General features: G+C 41.1%; 1 protein-coding gene across 1 annotated transcript in view; it reads left to right on the forward strand.

Annotated features, from left to right (window-relative positions):
* LOC133017626 (vertebrate ancient opsin-like) overlaps positions 1-18,266 on the forward strand; it is a 53,162-nt gene that overhangs the window by 20,721 nt on the left and 14,175 nt on the right. The window lies entirely within an intron of this gene.

The raw sequence follows: 18,266 nt of genomic DNA on the forward strand, positions 1-18,266 counted from the left end.
AGGGCTGTTTTAGACAGGGTAAAAAGGGTGCTGTTTCAAATGATCATTGTGGTATTTTGAGCAAAATATGTTACAGACATTTTCATTAAGACCCCAAGGAACCATATCAACTTGTGGTAAAATGGGCATACGATGGGTCCTTTAAGGGCCGATTTTCAGCCCTAAGTAACTACCTGCTATGCCTGTCCTTTAGCAAGGCCCCTGTTTACAGAAATGGAATTAGAAGTGATTTGAGGATATTAGAGGTAAATTAGAATGACTTATGTGCTCAACAAAGTAAATGGCCACAGTGATTAACTTTTATTAACCTTCCATGAATTAGTATATATTGTGAGTTTCATCAGTAAGTTGCCCACAAGGTTTTTGCTCTGACAGAGAAGAAGTAACTTTTTTCACCCACATATCTCAAATGTCCATATACAGTAAATTTAACTGGAACAAAGGCTTCCTGTGTAAATTACTGACCCAGTAACTCAAACCACATCTACCCCATGGGGGAAAATATTAAATTATTCATTATTACTGTATTAATTATTGACACTTGAACCATAAACTCTGCTAGGAGACAAAGTTTTGATGGATGTCGTCAAAATAGCATATATAGTAATGTGAATCCAGTAATTCCCCATCTCATTTGCCTCCCAAACAAACTGGGACAGAAGGACCTGAAAATATCAACCCCAGTTACTCACTTTAAAGATTTAATGTTGGTTTCCCAAAGAGGAAATCAAAGTGCAGGCATCAAAGTCACAACAAACAAAATAGTCACTCTCTGATTGTATCATGCAGAGCTTTGTGCAGTTCTTTTGTTTCCAATGCAACATCGCTTGTTGACACAAAATCAAAGCAAAATTGGCCTGGATCAAACATCTAAATGGAGCTCCTGAGAAGCTGTTGTCATTCTCCTTTGGTCCAGTTTTGTACCAGCCATCACTGTTGGTGAGTATTTGACCTCAATCGTATTTCCTAGCATGTCAAAGCAAAAGATGTATTTCACAGAGTGCACATATTTACAGCTGGTAGGATTATTGGACATGAAGACATAACCCTTTATTGATTCAGGAGTGTTTACTTGTCACTTCTTCACTGGCATCTGGAAAGTCTTTCTTTCTCACAAAGCCTCGGCACAGCGACCTGTACTTTCAACTGTAGAACAGTGACACATATAAAATAAATAAAATAGTGTCCATTGTCTGGTCATAGCTGGAAGACAATTTGAAACTTTGGATAACTTACATTCCTTGCTGAACATCTCAATGCTAGGTTTAACTAATCAAGAAATTCAGTTGTCTAATTTAACCATGATTTTTTTCGCTTAACCACATCACCATAATTGCCAAGAGTTGATATTGTACAAAAAAATGGTATTTGGATTCATTAATACCTCAATATAGTTTAATAATAACACTGCTACAGATTCAGCGGTTGTGAGCAAAATACTCCTGCAAAGAACCTTCGAGAAGGGACAACCTTGCAGACCAATAACGGAGTATCTAGTCAAGAAATGTGGACCTCAAAGACTAAGCCCCAAACTGGGACACAGTTCAAGGCAGTCTTATTAGGAGCTATGCCCTAAAGTGAGATGATGTGATCAGACTAAAACAAAAGATGATATGTAATTCTCCTGCGTAGCTCCCAAGCCTAAATAAAGCTCACAACTCATTACTTTACCTGAAAACACAACTTTTTGCCTCTTTAAGATTGAGTGCTGAGTTTCTTCCTAATGGTGATAACACTGGGATGCAGAGCGGATTAATTAAAAAAACACAACAGGTTACTTTGGCAGACTCAAGGAGTTTATTCAGTGTAAAAGGTAAAAACCCTCAGGTGAGGTTATCATTCAACAAAATGCACTATTGCCTATAGTTGGCTACAAATAAGATACCTCACTCTTTTATTTGTTTACTCTTTGCTCACATCCGGGTCTCTCTGCCTGTCCTGACCCAGTAAGCCATGCCCTAATTGGGGCATCTGAATGTGAGGCGGCCTCTCGTCTGGCAATTCCAGCCTCTGAAGCCATTTGTCTGTTGGATGTAGCAGCATTTCATCGTTGGCTGTGACACATACACTAATGCTCATTCATTCAGCAAAGTAGTGATGAACAGTGATGGATTCGTCGAAATTATAGCGTTCTTTATTTGACATATTTTACAGGCCACAAGTTTATTGAGGATGGCTCTCTGCCGTCATGGCAGTGTGTGCTCGCCCCAGCTCCGCCCCACCTGTCTTTCTCCTAAGGATATAAATCTCTATCACACCTCCTGAGAATTCTGCACTGGAAATGGAGCAGCCACAGATGTATTATCACTTAGATTGGGTTCTTCTTGACCTATTTCCATTTGTTAAATAGTTCCCTGGTGCTTCCTAAGAAAAAAGGGTATGCTTATGGAACCTCTGCTGGAGACTCCCATTCTTAACAAATTATGTTTAGTTTTCCATATGTCATTTTCCTTTTGCGTGGGCAGTTTTTCTCTCTCTGCATGACATTTAGCCTGATCTTTACAATATACCTGTTTCTCTTAGAATCTCTTAATCTTCCTCTAAGTTGGTCCTGGGAGATCTGCATCACATCCTGCTGGTGACAAAGGTTTCACGGCTGAAGGCTGAGCAGGAGAAAGGTCCCACATGTAGATGAAGAGAAACTTTTTTTGTCTTCAGCCTCAGGGTGGGATTAGAGGGCAGTGACCTGCATCATTTGATTTCTGCTGGCTCCTCACAGTCCATCTTTTCTTTTCCATTAAACTACACTACTAAAGCCTTAGAGGAGCACATTGTATGTGTTTCTCATGTTTCAAAAAATCTTCAAGAAACATCCTTATTGCCACAGTTTAGGTGTGAAAAGCCAGCCATAGAGACACATCAAATTCAGAATCCAATTAAATTTTACACTTCTTCACAGTTGGGAACCTACATTAGAGATCTCCTGCAGTTATATATCGTAAGCTGGTTTCCAAGGTCCTCTGCTTGTGGTTTGTTAGTTGCCCCAAGGTTTAAAAATATAAGAAGCTGTGTTTTTTAACTTGCACCTCCCAAAGTTTGGACCCGTCTCCTGTTGGACCATTGACCTGTGAATACTGATCTGGGAAGCACTTTGTGACATCTGATAAAGAAAGGAGCTAAATAAAACTGACCAATTAACTTATTTGTACTACCTTTAAGTCACATTTTCTCATTGATATATAAGTCAGGTTGTAACTTGCTGATTGTTTTTGCCAGAATATCTGGGTCTGTATTAAACATCTTAAGGCAAATCTCTGTAACTTTGACATTATCTAGTGTCGGAAAGCATTATGTCTGTTTAAATCATGGAGCAGTCGATGTGCTAACATAGCTGGGGATCCCCCGCTGGACCCACCATTAGCGAGTAGGGGGTTAATGACACCTCTAAAAATGTGTCAGGAGAATTTGAGGTGATAAGACGACGGTGCTTGGGTGCTGTAAACAAAATCACGTGATCTCTGCAGTGGAGTTAGTACGTCACTTCCTGCCTCTGGTTGCTGCAACCGGCTGCTCCACCTCTCGCCTGAATAATATGGAGGATCTGTTGCTGTTGTGAACGTGTCCATGCAGAGAACCTGTTGTGCATTTGTGAAAGGCAGACTACGCGTATATTCTGTAGCCAATTCTCCGGATTTTACCCAGAGTTCATGCCTGAAAACAGCTTTTATGTTGCAGGTAACTCCTGCCTCAAAACAGTGTTTAGAGATAACGATTACATGTACCTGTGTATTGATATTTTACCTGACGGCCTGGTCACCTTTCCACCAATCACTGGGAATCCAGTCATGCATGAAACTAAATGTCCTTTATACCAACGTGTCTATGTTTCCCTACTGCTCTTGAGTTCTTCCAATTAAATTTGTAAAAGTTTAGGAGCTTTGTGAATAGGTCTTTAGAGGAAACTCTTACTTACAGACTTTTTATTCCATTGGCAAGTGTTATATAAGATCATTTGTGAACACTTCCCCCTACCAAGTTATCCCCAGCAGGTCATAAATGATCATCCTTTTTTCCCCACACAACAGGTTTGATAATAACTAAGTGCTACACAAAAAAAGATTGGAAAATATTCCTTGATACAAAAATGGCACACACAGGGCTGTGTTTGAAGTGAAGAAAGCATAAAATAAAATAAAACCACACTAACTTATTTCTAACTGCAGTGTTGCACCTTGTGTAATTGCCTTCTCTTACAGTATTTCCAATTAAATATTCATGAAGATAATTCATTTGCTGTTGGAGTCTAATGTCCCCCATATGTATAAAACCAGAGTCGTATGGGGACAATCAATAAAATACCCACTGAATGTGTTTAAAGCCACACAGTAGAGAGCCCTCCCGGTAAAGTGTGTGTGTGTGTGTGTGTGTGTGTGTGTGTGTGTGTGTGTGTGTGTGTGTGTGTGTGTGTGTGTGTGTGTGTGTGTGTGTGTGTGTGTGCGTGTGCGTGTGCGTGTGTGGTGGTGTTCTAGGCAGTTCCAGGACACATTGAGTGATGAGCTTTCAGCCCTCTGCCGCTAATTAATGAAACACAAGGGCATAACTGTTGTACACTGTAATTATGTGCGTACGTGCTTGTACACACGTGTGTGAGCATGTGCGAGGGAGTAATATATTACAGCATTGAGGTACATGGAAGTCTGTTTGAGTGTTATTGAGCAGATTGGCCGATGGGAGAGTCTGCTATTTTTACTCATAAATTACCACTTAATCATTATGAGGAGCACTATTCATTACATTCACCGAACACATGGGGAACACCTGTTCACCCACTCATTCATTTTTTCAATTATGTGTCAGCAGTGCAAAGAAATCATGTAGATTCAAGTCAGGAGCTTCAGTTAACGTTCACATCACACATCAGAATATGGGGACAGAGGTGATCTGAGAGGAGAGCAGAGAGACTGGAGCTGATAAAACAGTTTACAACTGGGGTGAGCAGAAAAGCATCTCGGACTACACCGCATGTCGAGCCTTGAGGCAGATGGGTTACAACAGCAGAGAGAATTTCTGGTTTCACTCCTGACAGACTCACCAGCGATGGAAAGTTGAAGACTGGAAAACTGTAGCCTGGTCTGATGAGTCTGGATTCCTGCTGAGGCTGCAGATGGTAGGGTCAGAGTTTGGCATCAACAGGATGACTCCATGGACCAAATCTGCCTTGTGTCAACAGACCAGTCTGCTGGTGGTAGTACAATAATGGAGCAAATGTGTTCTTGGCAATCTTTGGTCCCTTTATTATCAACGATTATCATCAAAATGCTAGAGTCTATGCAAGTTTTGTTGCTGACCATCTCTTTATGTGCCTCAATTCACCATCTTCTAATGGCTACTTGCAACATGATAATGCACCATGTCACAAAGTCTATGCAAACTGGATTTATAAACAACGATAAGTTCAGTCAACTTCAGTGACCTCTCAGTCAACAGATGGAACACCTGAGATGTGGAAGAACAGGAGATTGGCACCTGACAAATCTGCAGAAATTGTTTGTTGCAACATGGAGCAGAATCTCAGCAGAAAGTTTGCAAAATCATGTGGAATCCATGTCACAGAGAACTGAGGCTGTTTCAAGAGAAAAGGGAGGAACTAACTACCCAGTAGTGTGGTGCTCCTCATAGTGTGCTTGGTGAGTGTATAATAAAGTCTTGGGGGGTTATAAAAACAGCCTCATGAAGCTTTGACAAAAAAGGTCCAACCCTAAAGGCTCTTATATACTTCTACGTATCCGTTTTTCGGAGAGGTCTCAGCGGAAGACAAAGTGTCTTTTTGATTTTTACTTCTCCGACGACTATCCGTCTAAAAACAATTCCCCGCCAAACCCATAGGTGGCGCAACGGAAGACGAGCTCAGAGAAGCCTACCCCATTTGGGAAGAAGAAGTCCACGTGTCTCTGTTGACATGTTAGCTTGCGTCCCACACACTGAACCATGGCAACTAACAGATCTAAATAAAGTGACACCCAGCGTGTCAAGATGCTGATGTAATCGTTTCTTAGCACAGCGGTTCCCCGGTCTTGTTTCCGAACTGTGTTGCTGATTCCACAGCTTGAATCTGCTTGAGGCTACATGTAGCTAGAAGCTACACAGAGCTAGCTCCCCCCCAGCTTCCACACACAGTCAGCAGGGACTCCCGGCACTAACTACTACCCAGTGTTTGCTTCTAACCTGACGGTATTATAGAAACAGTGTCATGATAGAAGTGGAATTAAAGTCGTGACGGCGGGTTCTTGCACTGTTACCACCGCAGTTAGCATGGTGGCTAGCCTAGCCCGCTAGCCTAGCCTGCTAGCGCCGTTTTGAAAGCTCGTTATAACCGTATGTGACCGTGCACACATGCCCTCAGTGCTCTAACGAGCCACCGTCAGCCGGACAACTCCGCTGGCTTAACACACACGTCACATTAATCGTAGACTCATAGTTGTGTTCGTGTTTGTTGCTACAAGTAAACAGAAAGTTTGAGGTCCGGAAATACGGAAATGACGTCATACGGATATGATGTCGTTCGCGGACCAATCACAGCCAAGAGCGGTCCGTCGGGTCTCCAAAATGAAGACGGATAGTTAGAAAAATCAGACGTGTACGAAAAGCTGTCGGAGGCGCTCGGAGAGGACGTTTCACGACGGATAGGGCGGTCTTATCTGTCCGTAATAGAAATAACGGAGAGGCATAAATTGGCCTTTAACAGAACATTTCAAAATCCCCTCAAAACATCCTGCTGTATTTTATGAACTGAATTATTTGAACACTACATCTTAACAACTGCGGTCATTAAGTCACCTCTGTTTGCAAAGCGCTGCCAAACTTCTCTGTACTGTGCGTCTTTTGAAGTTTGGGAACAAATGCTAGCCAGGCCCCCATGCGGTGTCATGCCGCTGATATATCACAAACGTGCCAGCATAGTGAGTGTGTCCATCTTTGTGAGTTAATGTGTCCATGTCACAGCTTCTGTCTCTAAGTTTGACTGCTACTGCTCTGAATCAGGTCAATCGTCAAATGATTTGGAATAAAAGCCTGTCAATCAAATAAAGGTCCCCAGGGGCCAAAATTGGTTCAGTGTATGGGAAATTGCCGAATACATTTCCACAGTCTACATATTTTTTTGTGGCGTTCTTTTCCACAATTTAATGGTGGAATGGTTTCACAAAGATTATTTTAGGAACCAGACATGTGACGCATTCTTGATGTCAGAGATGTCACTTGTGTTTGCCAGAGCAGGCTTGTAAGCGCCACTATGCACTAATCTTTGACACCTTGCTCACAGCTGGCGGATATGATCCATTTTTTTCCCTCTGTATTTGCTAACCTCAATAAAGACTTCTGACACAAGAGAGAACATAAGTCGTCTGATAGAGTCCCTTTAGAGTTAGCGGGAGGCAGGACAAGAGATAGGATCTCCAGACCAAAAGCAATCTAACAGGCAAAAGAAAAGCCCTTTAGCGCTACAATTCGACAAGTCAATTTCACACCACTTGTACAGTTCTCCTCTCTCCCTAGGGTCCTCAGAGTGCTGTTATTCCAAATGAAAATGAATGTTCCGGCACTTCATCTCCAGCGTGCACACACATGTCCCCACACCAACCTTCCATTCACTACATCTGCCCCTGAATTCCCTCTGCAGCCCAACAGAGCCTCACCTTTAATTTAAGTCCCGATTCCCTCCTTTATAAGTTGTTTGTCTGTAGAAAGCAGCCAGTGATGCCTATTCCCCTGTGCTCGGAAGATTTACTTGACCCTCCCTTATTCAATAAATTACAATCATGGTACTTTTATTCGCCCATGACCTTGCAGACACCTCGACGTGACGGCAAAGGGGAGCAGGTGGAGAGAAGGAACCCGGGGATATGGAAAGAATGTTTGTAAAGCCACTCAACGGAGCATTGATGATTCTTGCTGAGAGAGGACCTTTGATGGGCGAAAGGCTGGTGTAGTGTTCAGGGTTCATACACATTTTGACCAATGGATTTCCATGACTTTTCCATGACTTTTCCATGACTTTAAACCAAATTTCCATGACCGAACATTGCGTGAAATCTCGGTGTATACGCGAAAAAGTGACAAAATGTAGTATTCAAACTAACAATGAGAATTCCAAGGCATACAGCAAACCTTAAATGACACAAACCAAAGTATGCCTGCTTATATTTTGAGCATATTTCTTTAAAAATGTATGAATTATTTAAAACTCAGCGTAAATGAACTAGGGATGGGCATTCGATTAAATTGTCTTAATCGATCGTCGGAAGAATTAACGATCGATTTTTCGATTAATCATTCATATTTTTATATTAAAATTCACTATTTATAGCCTATATTAAAATGCAGTGAAAATAGAAAAAACAGCGTGTTTCCTCATTGAGATCTTTATTACAAGATTAACAACTCTTGTGGCAGTTAAACAGGATCCGTTCAATGTTACACTTGTAAATAAGCGCTGCTGTCCTCCTAAGCCACGCTGAGAGAGCAGCTAGCCGCTGAGAGCTAGCTCGATCTGACGGCTCTCGACCTCTCAGTCCGGTCGTTGTAACGCCCTCACTCCCGGAACCCCTCACCCAGACCCGGGTCTGTCCGGGTTACCCTCCGCGAGGACTGAGGGTCCGTGTGCGGACATGAAGCCGAGCAGCAGAGGCTTAGCTCCGGGCTGCTTCCTCCAGCTGCTAACAGACACGCTATGCTGCGTTCAGGGCAACTCGGAAATTCCGACCTCCTGCCACATAGCGAACATGCAATAGTTTATCGATGAAAACATGTCATCAATGGAATTCTTAATGATCAATTAATCAATAGTCGAGTATTTATGCCCATCCCTAAAACGAACGACATGAAAATAAGAATATAACAAATTTCCATGACTTTTCCAAAACTTTTGGGAAATTATTTTTTTCCATGACTTTTCCAGGCCTGGAAAAACACATTTTAAAATTCCATGACTTTTCCAGGTTTTCCATGACCGTACGAACCCTGAGTGTTTGGCAGCAGGCTGGTGGTGTACAGGACAAACGCAGCAGACACAAATCCTACAATCAATCATGTTTAGCAGCCAATAACTGGCCTAGCAGAACACCCGGGCCGACTCAGGAGCTGGAATGCTGAGGCAAAACAAGCCAGTCAAAAGTGCTGCTACTACGTCTGTTCCCGGTGATGTGTGTGTGTGTGTGCGTGTGTGTGTGTGTCTGTACACTGTTTGTCTGGGTTGATGAAACACTGAAATGTGCCATTAGATTGGTGCGTGTGTAGCCTTCTCAGATGTTCGTGTTTTGGTGCTAGGTTTTCAACAAGCTTTGATTTTGTGAGGCAGCTGTCAAAGGGGGGGGGGGAGGGGGATTTACAGAGCTCATACAGAGGAATTTTCCAGCTGAACACCACTAAGAAAAATTCAACTTTTAACTTTTTCCAGCATTTATGACAATGCCTGAAACTAAATGAGACACTTTTATTGCATGTACATCCCTGTACTGTAGGCAAGTAAAGTTCTGGCTTCCAGTCAGACGCAGGGGATGTTTCCATAGCAGCACACCACATCCTTGTGTTTAATAAATGATCAGATAAAGAAACCGTCTGTCAAACATCGGGAGAGTCAAGAGCTGTGGCTTTAGTAGTTCACAAGTTTCACCCCAAGCAACTGAACTTTGAGAGAGTCTTGCCTGAAACTGTCATATATCTTTCATTTTGTTCCTCTCCTCATCCCTTTAGTAACAACAGTGACAGGATAAGTTTTTGGGGCTTTCACCATTCCAAAGTTAGTTGTGGCTGACTTACAGACTTGAACCTGGGAACGTTTCTCTGTGAAAGATAGAATTTACAGTAAAATGATTCTTCTAATCTCTATTTCCTGGTTGAGGTGGTGAAGTGCTGAAAAGCTGTTCCAGCCCAACTCTCTCAGGAGTGTCAAGAGTGTTGACAGTGCAAAATCCTCAGGAGTGGCAAATACTCATTACTTCAAGATGATTTGGTTTGGGTCTCTATTTTCTAAAGGTTTTTTTGGAAGTGTGTGCGTGTTTGAAGATGAGAGTATAGAGAAGGTTATTTGGCAGCTTGCTTAGAAAATTGAACTCACACATGACAGCCCTCTACCTTTAGGTTGAGCAAGTTTGTGTAACAAGGCAAACATGGCTGCAGCTGCCACACTTTGCTCTCTAGCCAGGTAATCTCTGGCCAAGCTGGCAGCCTCACCTGCTTATTACAGCATGGGGCAAACTCCCAAAGCAACTGTCCATAATGATACAAGGCCAGAAGCAGGAGAGGGGAAACTTTTAAATGAATCACCAGAGAACTATACTCTCAATTCTTGCATTATCGCCTCTTTATAGACCTAAATTTCTCTGAATCTACTCTCACCTCTCCTCCTCTGTTTCTGCTGCAGTGATCCGGCTCCTTCTCCCCGTACGCTTTTTAATTCTCAAACAACTTCTTTCCGCTCTATCTCACCCTCTGCACTCTCCCTCTGTCTGTTCTCAGCCTCGTGTCTACCTCATACAGGCTGCTTCCTGTCGCACTGCCACCAGCACCGCCACCGATCTCACAGTCTAATAACCATTATCTGGTGCTGCTGCAGGCATGAGAGAGGGCAGGCGGCAGCTGGTGAAGGCGTGGGAGGTTTACTGAATGCCCCCAACCCCCGGAGCTGAGGTGATATTCAGCAGACAGTCTGGCAGCCACCCACTTCAGTGTAATCAAGTTAGCTGCACAGAAGACTCCAGATTAACGGATTGTGTAGTTTCATCAGGAACACTTACAGCGTGCTAATATAATTTTGGAGTGTCTGGGTGCATCTGGTGTGATTGTGTAACTGTGGGTCACCAACTGTTGAGCAAGTTTGTCCGGTATCTGTGTGCAACTGGACCAGGAAGGACATTAGTGATGAGGAAACTTCTTTTGCTTCAATCTACTCTTTATGATGCAGTTTTTTTTGTTTTTTTCCACAGCAGACATCAGAGTAGGAAACATTAACAATGGCTGTTCACTTTAAATGTCTCAGTAAGACGTGACAGTGTGAAGAGTCTGACACCGTAACAGCTAAATTCTAATCAGCTGTCATTCATTTGAATTACACCTTTGACATGCCTGCCATGAAAAAAGCAGATGGAATTACTGAATGAAAACTGCAGCATTTGAGCTGTTGCTAAGAGAAAGAAAAGCCAGGTGGACGCAGACACAGGATCTGTTTCTAAGGTGAGAAAAAGAGAAAGAGAAAAAAGGAGGGGCCAGGAGAGACATGGAATATTGTCATGTCTGACCTGCAGGTTTGTTGGTGTTTCAAATGAATTTCCTCTCTCAGTGGGTCTGCTATATATCAGCATTGTTAACATAGCTGATATTTAGCTGTACTGCTTCTGGCTGCACCGTGGTTGGCAGGTGACAGGTGTGTTTACAGTGTTTGTCTCTGAAAGACATCATAGGGGCCAAAATGAGCCTGGACACCAGACTGTGATATTGACATCCCGTTCTGACAGAGCTGGAGTCCTCTCACAATATGAACATAGGGAAGGATGATGGTTTCACAGAGAAGGGCAGATTAAATGGTTAAATTTATAACTTTTAAGACCATAAAGAAAGATTTTTATCAAGTACAACAGATAGTGGCCTATAATACAAAATAACCCTTGATACGCTACCCTGTCATGCAGAGACAGTGGGTATCCATAGTCTTTTAGTCTTATTTTCAACACCCTGCAGAAACCCTGCACTATGACTTTAAATTTAAAATTGTTATTATTAACCAGAATCTATTGAATTATTAAATGTATTGATTTAAAAATCCAGTAATCAAATAATAGGGTTAGGGTTAAACAACTTGTTCGGTAATGTCTTGAACTAATGACAACTGGTTGACCATGAAAACTTTGGTCAGAGGAAGGCTATGTAAGGACTTTACAATCCTGACAATTCTTGAAAACAGACAGACAGTCAGTTTTGTGAGTTGATTTATTTCAGCTTTGTCTGAGCACTGTTTCAACATGGCTGCCAGCCTGTCTCCACCATCCCCCGCTGACCTGTTTTATGCGTAAGAAAGTTTAAAAGAAATCCTCTCCGCTAAGATGATAATTAAGAAAACAATGACGTAATTATAAAAGTAAAACACAACTGAACTCTCAAAGCCATCTGGACAGATTTCAGACTTTCAGTGGTTCAGAGCCTATTCTATCTCGCAGCTGTATTTTTCCATTATTAAACTGATGAGACTCTTTGATTACAGTGATATAAAAAGCAGCTGGTTCCACTCGTGTGTCATAAGGCTTCTGAGATGATGAGCACAGGAAGACAAATGCATACTGGGCATGAAGTACCACTGCTTATTATATCCAAACCCATAATTTGAGTTTGTCATGCATGCTTTGGAAATCAACTGCTGTTGTTTTCCCTTTCATTGCATTCGTCCAAATAAGGCTCATCTGGTGCTAAATCCTGGAGAATGCCTTTAGGAGCTTGAACAGGAAGGACTTGCAAGTTAGTTTGGCTTAATCTAGGACTTTGTTCCCAAACTTTTCAAATTAATGGTTCATTATTTTTAATGTATTTTACTCTGAGGAATTGTTGAGGCTTAAAAGTTGAGGCTTGAGTTGTCGTGGAAGTAGCAGTCAGAATAAAGAACTTGCAGAAATTTGAAATGAAAATACTGAAAGAAGTTTGTTTTCTTTCTTGAAATGCAAGCATCTGAATAAAGTTAAACTCAAACAATGACCAGCCAGAGAGGCCACAGTTTCCAATAAACCCAACTATACTGATGACTCAGCCTGTCCTCAATTCCTAAAATACCAAATGTTTTGGCCTTCTCCACTGTACCGTGAAAAGAACTATAGGCAAGCAATTCAACTCCGTCACCATGTTCCTTCTTGTTAGTTTCCTATCATTGATTTAGCCTCACTGGCAAATTGAAAGCATTATAAATGTTCTATTCAGTCATTTCTCTTCTGGTTGTCTGCTTGAACTTGGGGAATGAAAACACTTTTAAAATGATGACAAATGAATGCCATTCAGAGACAGGAGAATGAGACAAGAGCATTAAAAATTTGTAATTTCTCTTTCTGCCCATCCCCACGTATGTAATTCAACATACACCGGCTGCACATTAAGGCAATACAGGTTGGAGAACTACTCTCCTGTTAACTAAAAATAAAAAAAAATGGATAGGGGTTTTAGGACTCAGCGGTACTTTCCCCCTCTCTGCTAGACTTTTCCATCATTGCTGACAGGACGGTAACGACTCCTGCCAGAAACCAGCAGGAGATCAGACTTGATTCAAGACAAGGAACTGTCATACAAGCCCACAATGCACTTGAGTATGGAGGTTCTGTCTCCCAAAAATCCATCAAAACTTAGCTTTCCTCACCCAAGTGTGTGCCTGACTTTTCGCTCAAACTTGAATCATCCACTGAATGGACCACAACACAAACTGCAGCCTGGGAGCTATTATCCCTCCCTAATATGTGCCCTTCCACTATTTTCTCCTTGAACAGGGTGAATAAGATGAGCTGCAGCCTGCACCATACAGTTCCCTTACGTCTGTCACCACCTGCTCCGTGATACGAGTCATATTTGGATTCGTTTCCATCTCTCTGAAGTGTGGAATGACCCTCTCTCCATTTGGCATCGCACAAATAAAGTCTACTTTTTACTTTCTGAACTCTCCCCAAGTACATCAGGGACCTCGTTAAGTCCATACTTCATCTGTGCTGAGCTCGACTCTTAAAGGGGCTGGACAGAAAGAGATCCAATCATTCACCTCTTCTGAACATGAAATACAAACGGCTGACTGGCTATGATAAAGTGCACCACTCAACTATCTATGCAAATATATGTCGTCAACTTCAGGGTCATGTGGAAGAGATAACATTTGTGTAGCAGAAAGTGCACACATGCAAGAATTAGGACAGGCAGGAAGAAGGACAGCAAACAAAAATCACTGTCACACACATATTTCCTGCTCAGGCAAACACACACAACCTCACAAAAGCAGTGTGTACATATAAGAGGTGATACGATAACATTGCCCCCATGATCTGATCTTCAGTTGGAATGTTCAACCATGAACCAGCTGAGTCCAGCGGTGTTTTTCTATTTTTCCCAAACGTCAATTCTGACAGCATTCCCCACAGAACAGCCTGCTGCTACTGCCTTGATCCTTTGACCCTTCTACACAGCAAGTGTCTGTGCTCTGTCAATAGCTTCAAAATGAGCACCCAGAAAAGATCAGAAAGCATTCAGCAGTAGCCCTGAATGTGTTGCACTAACTGGGTTGCAGGTCACATGATGCGCTGGGCACCAGTCCCAGAAAAACAGATGTAAAAGTGCTGCAAGCAACTTTTTAGCAGTCGCTCTAAAATCCCAGTTTGCATCGCAGAAGAGATTATATTCATGTCAATCATGTGGATCAGCAGAAAACACATGTAGGAAGTACCTGTGCAAGCAGCTCCCATTAGAATGAACTGACTGGTGCGTTTAGATATTCAACCTATGATTGGTGTGCACGGATGATATAGAGGTCTTTGTCACAGCAGACATTTTGACAAATCACAGAAGGAGAACCAAGGTTTAATGAAATAGATTAATCATGGTTGAAATCTATTTATATGCTTTACTTCCAGGGTCCTGTATTGATCCTGGTGACTCACTGTCATGACTCATTGAAGGAACTTGAAAGAACAAAGCCTTTGTTAATGTAAATTACACCTGAGCTTCTTCTACGATGACAAGCCAAAATGTCTACCTTGAAAAATTGCACATTAAGCAAATAATCAACAGTGTGATTTGACATTGTGTCGACTTGAGCAAATCTGATTCACTCAAGCTGAGGCCTTTTTCTGCAATTGAGCAATATGTGCAGAATTGAACATTGGAGTGTTCATACATAATTCCAAGGTGGTTTGGCCTAGAGCCAACTTAAGCAGTAACAACGATAATTTTCATTATCAGTCAGATAATTGGTTTCTCCTGATAACTGATAGTAATACAATAGTAATAATGGTTTATAATTTGAAACAATTATACATGCATCTATAAATTTGGTTTTGTCTGGACAACACTGCCACATCTAGATATTAAGTTTTCTGCTGTGTTTATCATAGTATTGATCATTTTCTGAGCAAAAAAAAGTGAATCAAAGTATATAACATTACTTTCACTTTTCTACAATTTCTTTAAACATTCAGTGATTGTTAGAGGAAATAGAAATGTGTATCTCTGTGTGGAATTAATCAAATTATTATCTTTTGCATAATAATTGGCTAACGTGGTTGCTCTGGAACAGCACTACAGCCATACGTTGAATAAAATTAACTGGCTCAATGTGCTTAAAGTAACCAGATAAATTGTATTATTTCATAATACTGGAGTTAATTTTGATGTGCCAGGGATGCATTTATAGCCTCTCTGTTGTCATGTCTGTAAGTCAGAAGTTCCAGGCAGCTCTGAATTTGAATTGAAGGCTGTCACAAGCAGATTTCCTCACTTCGTTGCTTGTAATTAGGGTTTAAATGATGTGACGACCACAGCAGGTGAACACTGTGTGTGTACACGACTAACACCCCAAGCAGAGTCCACTGCACATTTAATTTTACGGGTATATTGACCCAATAAACTAAAAAAAAAGCTGCATTTTCCTGATATCATGAGCCAGACACAGATAATGCTGTAATTTACACGGCTTAAAGGTGTCACTTTACGGGAAATACAAGTCATTATAGGTGGTGGAACAATGCACGTACACACGTTTAAATATGTGCATTGTCCACATATACTTGTTTGGACGTGAAGGATCCAAACCAAAACCAGTAACAGTTAGCACAAGGCATTAAGACATTTCATGTACCGACACCATGAACTATTCTATTTCCAGCCAGTTCCTTTGAGTTTGGTTCAAAACTAATTTGACATCCCAACACATTGGCCAAATGAGCTGAAAGTCTGCCAGGGACATGGGTGGAGACAATCCTCCTGTTGCCACATAGGAAAATTAAACATTGAAAATCTGGGATGAATCATTGTGCGTCCAAGATCAAATGCATTCTGTTGTTTGTTCTGCACCAATATTATGGTCAATGTTTTTCCTAAAAAAAAAAAAAAAATTGAAATTGCTTTATTACTGTCAAGAAAGCCATACAATTATCAGACCCAAGTTAACACATTTTCAAAATAAAAGCTCTATAATTTCGCTTGACTTAAACCATTGCAGCAAGAAAACGAATGCTGTGCTCTTACTTTGTAAACAAATTGATAAAGAGAAAGTGATCTCTCAATCAGAAGAAGTGCCATGATGGAGATCAGCACCTGTGTCAGTGCAATATGGTTAGAATTTTGTTTTTTTTAATTATCAAAATGATCAGGCTGTGATTTTTGCCAGATGGCCAACACTGTTTTAGGTTTTTATCCTTAGACATGTTCGACTCAATCCTCAGACTGCCTGCACGCTACACCACCATCACTGACTACATGGACAAGTTTTTCTGTCTATTCAAAGTTTATTGATTGCGACAAATTCAACCCTGCAATTCATTGGTCCCCTTAAGAAAACACATGCCAAGTGGGAAGCCGATAAGATACATACAGTGTGAGATCCTGACATTTTTATTCAAGACAGCTTTAATTCTGCATTCAGAGCAAATCAGGTTTTAATTTAAAACTATAGCCACAATAAAGAAAACATAATTGAGTCCTCAACAAGAAATGACTCCCTTTGTAAATCAAGGTTTGCTAAGCCAGCTCATAACAAACCATAACACAGTTTGCCTGGAAGAAACTAGGCTCAGCCTCCAAACAGATGGTCTAAACATGATCGGGAAAACATCCAAAGTTTTGCTGAGACATGGAAGCCACTTGGGGAAAATTAGCTATAAATGTGACAAGGCTGTCAATCACTGGTGTGGCTTGTCTGCAACGTTGGAAAAGTTGTCTGTCATATTGTGGCGATAAGACAAACGTTGAGTGTTGAGTGAAAGCTGAGCGTTATATTTATGTGTATATCCATACAAATGTCACAGGGTGAATGACTAAGCGATGTACAGGAATATATGGGTTTATAGCCAGTCAGTAAAATGTTACCTGAATAATGCTTGGAAAACACCTAAAAATATACACTGTATATACACAGACACTGCCATATTTTCACAAACTCTTATAGCATACAAATGTATACAGTGCATGCAAAAGGGAAAAAGAGAATTATGTAAAAGTAAACGTAGACTTGATCGAATAAGATTTTTTTACTTTGTTCAAAAATCATGAAGTTGTTTAACCCCTATGTGCAACTACTGTGTGTGGACAGTATCATGCAGAGTATCATGCCGCCACATCACTTCAGCGCCTTTGCACAAAAACTCAAAAAAACAGGAACCTGCCACAGCTTCAGCTCGTCTCGAAACCGGCTCCCTGTCACTGTGTCTCCATGGCGATGAAATTGACTGACAGCAGCTGACATGTGGCCATCAGGCAAAGAGACAAGCGAAGGCGGCTCAAGTCTGGAGAGTTAAGATGTTTTTCAATGTGCAGTAGAGTCCGTATGAAGGTGAATGGATTTAGGCATTTGCTGTCCATGTTCTCGGGCATAATCAGATTCAAGGGTGTCAGTGCAGTCGCAAATCTGCCAAAGGTCTTTATGTTTTGTTAGTGGAAAAATAACAATTTAACAATTGTTTGTGCAATAGTGGTATGGAAGGTTAAAGCTGAAGCCTTATGTTTATCTGTAAGTTTATTTCTCCAGCGTCAGGAGTGAATGGAATAGTTTGACATTTTGGGCAATATGTCGATTTGCTTTCTTGTTGAGAGTCAGATAAGATGGATGATACTGCTCCCAATGGTTTTACAAGTAAACATGTGGCTGGAGCCAATCGACAGCTAGCTGAGCTTAGGATAAAGACGGGAAAGAAGGGGAAATAGTTAACCTGTAGGTAATTCAATCTACCCTTAGAGCAAATCTAATTCTCACTTCTTAATATGTCCAAGATTGTTTGTTTGGTATCCAACAGAGACTCCATGAAGTCAACACATTTTGCATTTAAATCAAAAAATTTAGATATAACATGTGGTCTCTGTACATTTAACGAAATTAAACTCCTGATAATGAGGACTTTAACTTGTGATCTTATTACATTGAGAATAAGGGTCAAAACTTTCAAGTTAGTTCTAAAAGGTTTGATGTGTGAATAAAATAAAGTGTATGTGTGTCTATTGAAAAATGACTGTGTACATGTTCAAGTTTATGTTTGAGGTCAATACATCCAGAATATTCAATGATATATGACATTGAGTTGTGTCATTGTCTTCTTCTGATTAGA

The sequence above is a fragment of the Limanda limanda genome, chromosome 13 (genome assembly GCF_963576545.1).
Source record: "Limanda limanda chromosome 13, fLimLim1.1, whole genome shotgun sequence".
In the NCBI taxonomy this organism is placed as follows: Eukaryota; Metazoa; Chordata; class Actinopteri; order Pleuronectiformes; family Pleuronectidae; genus Limanda; species Limanda limanda.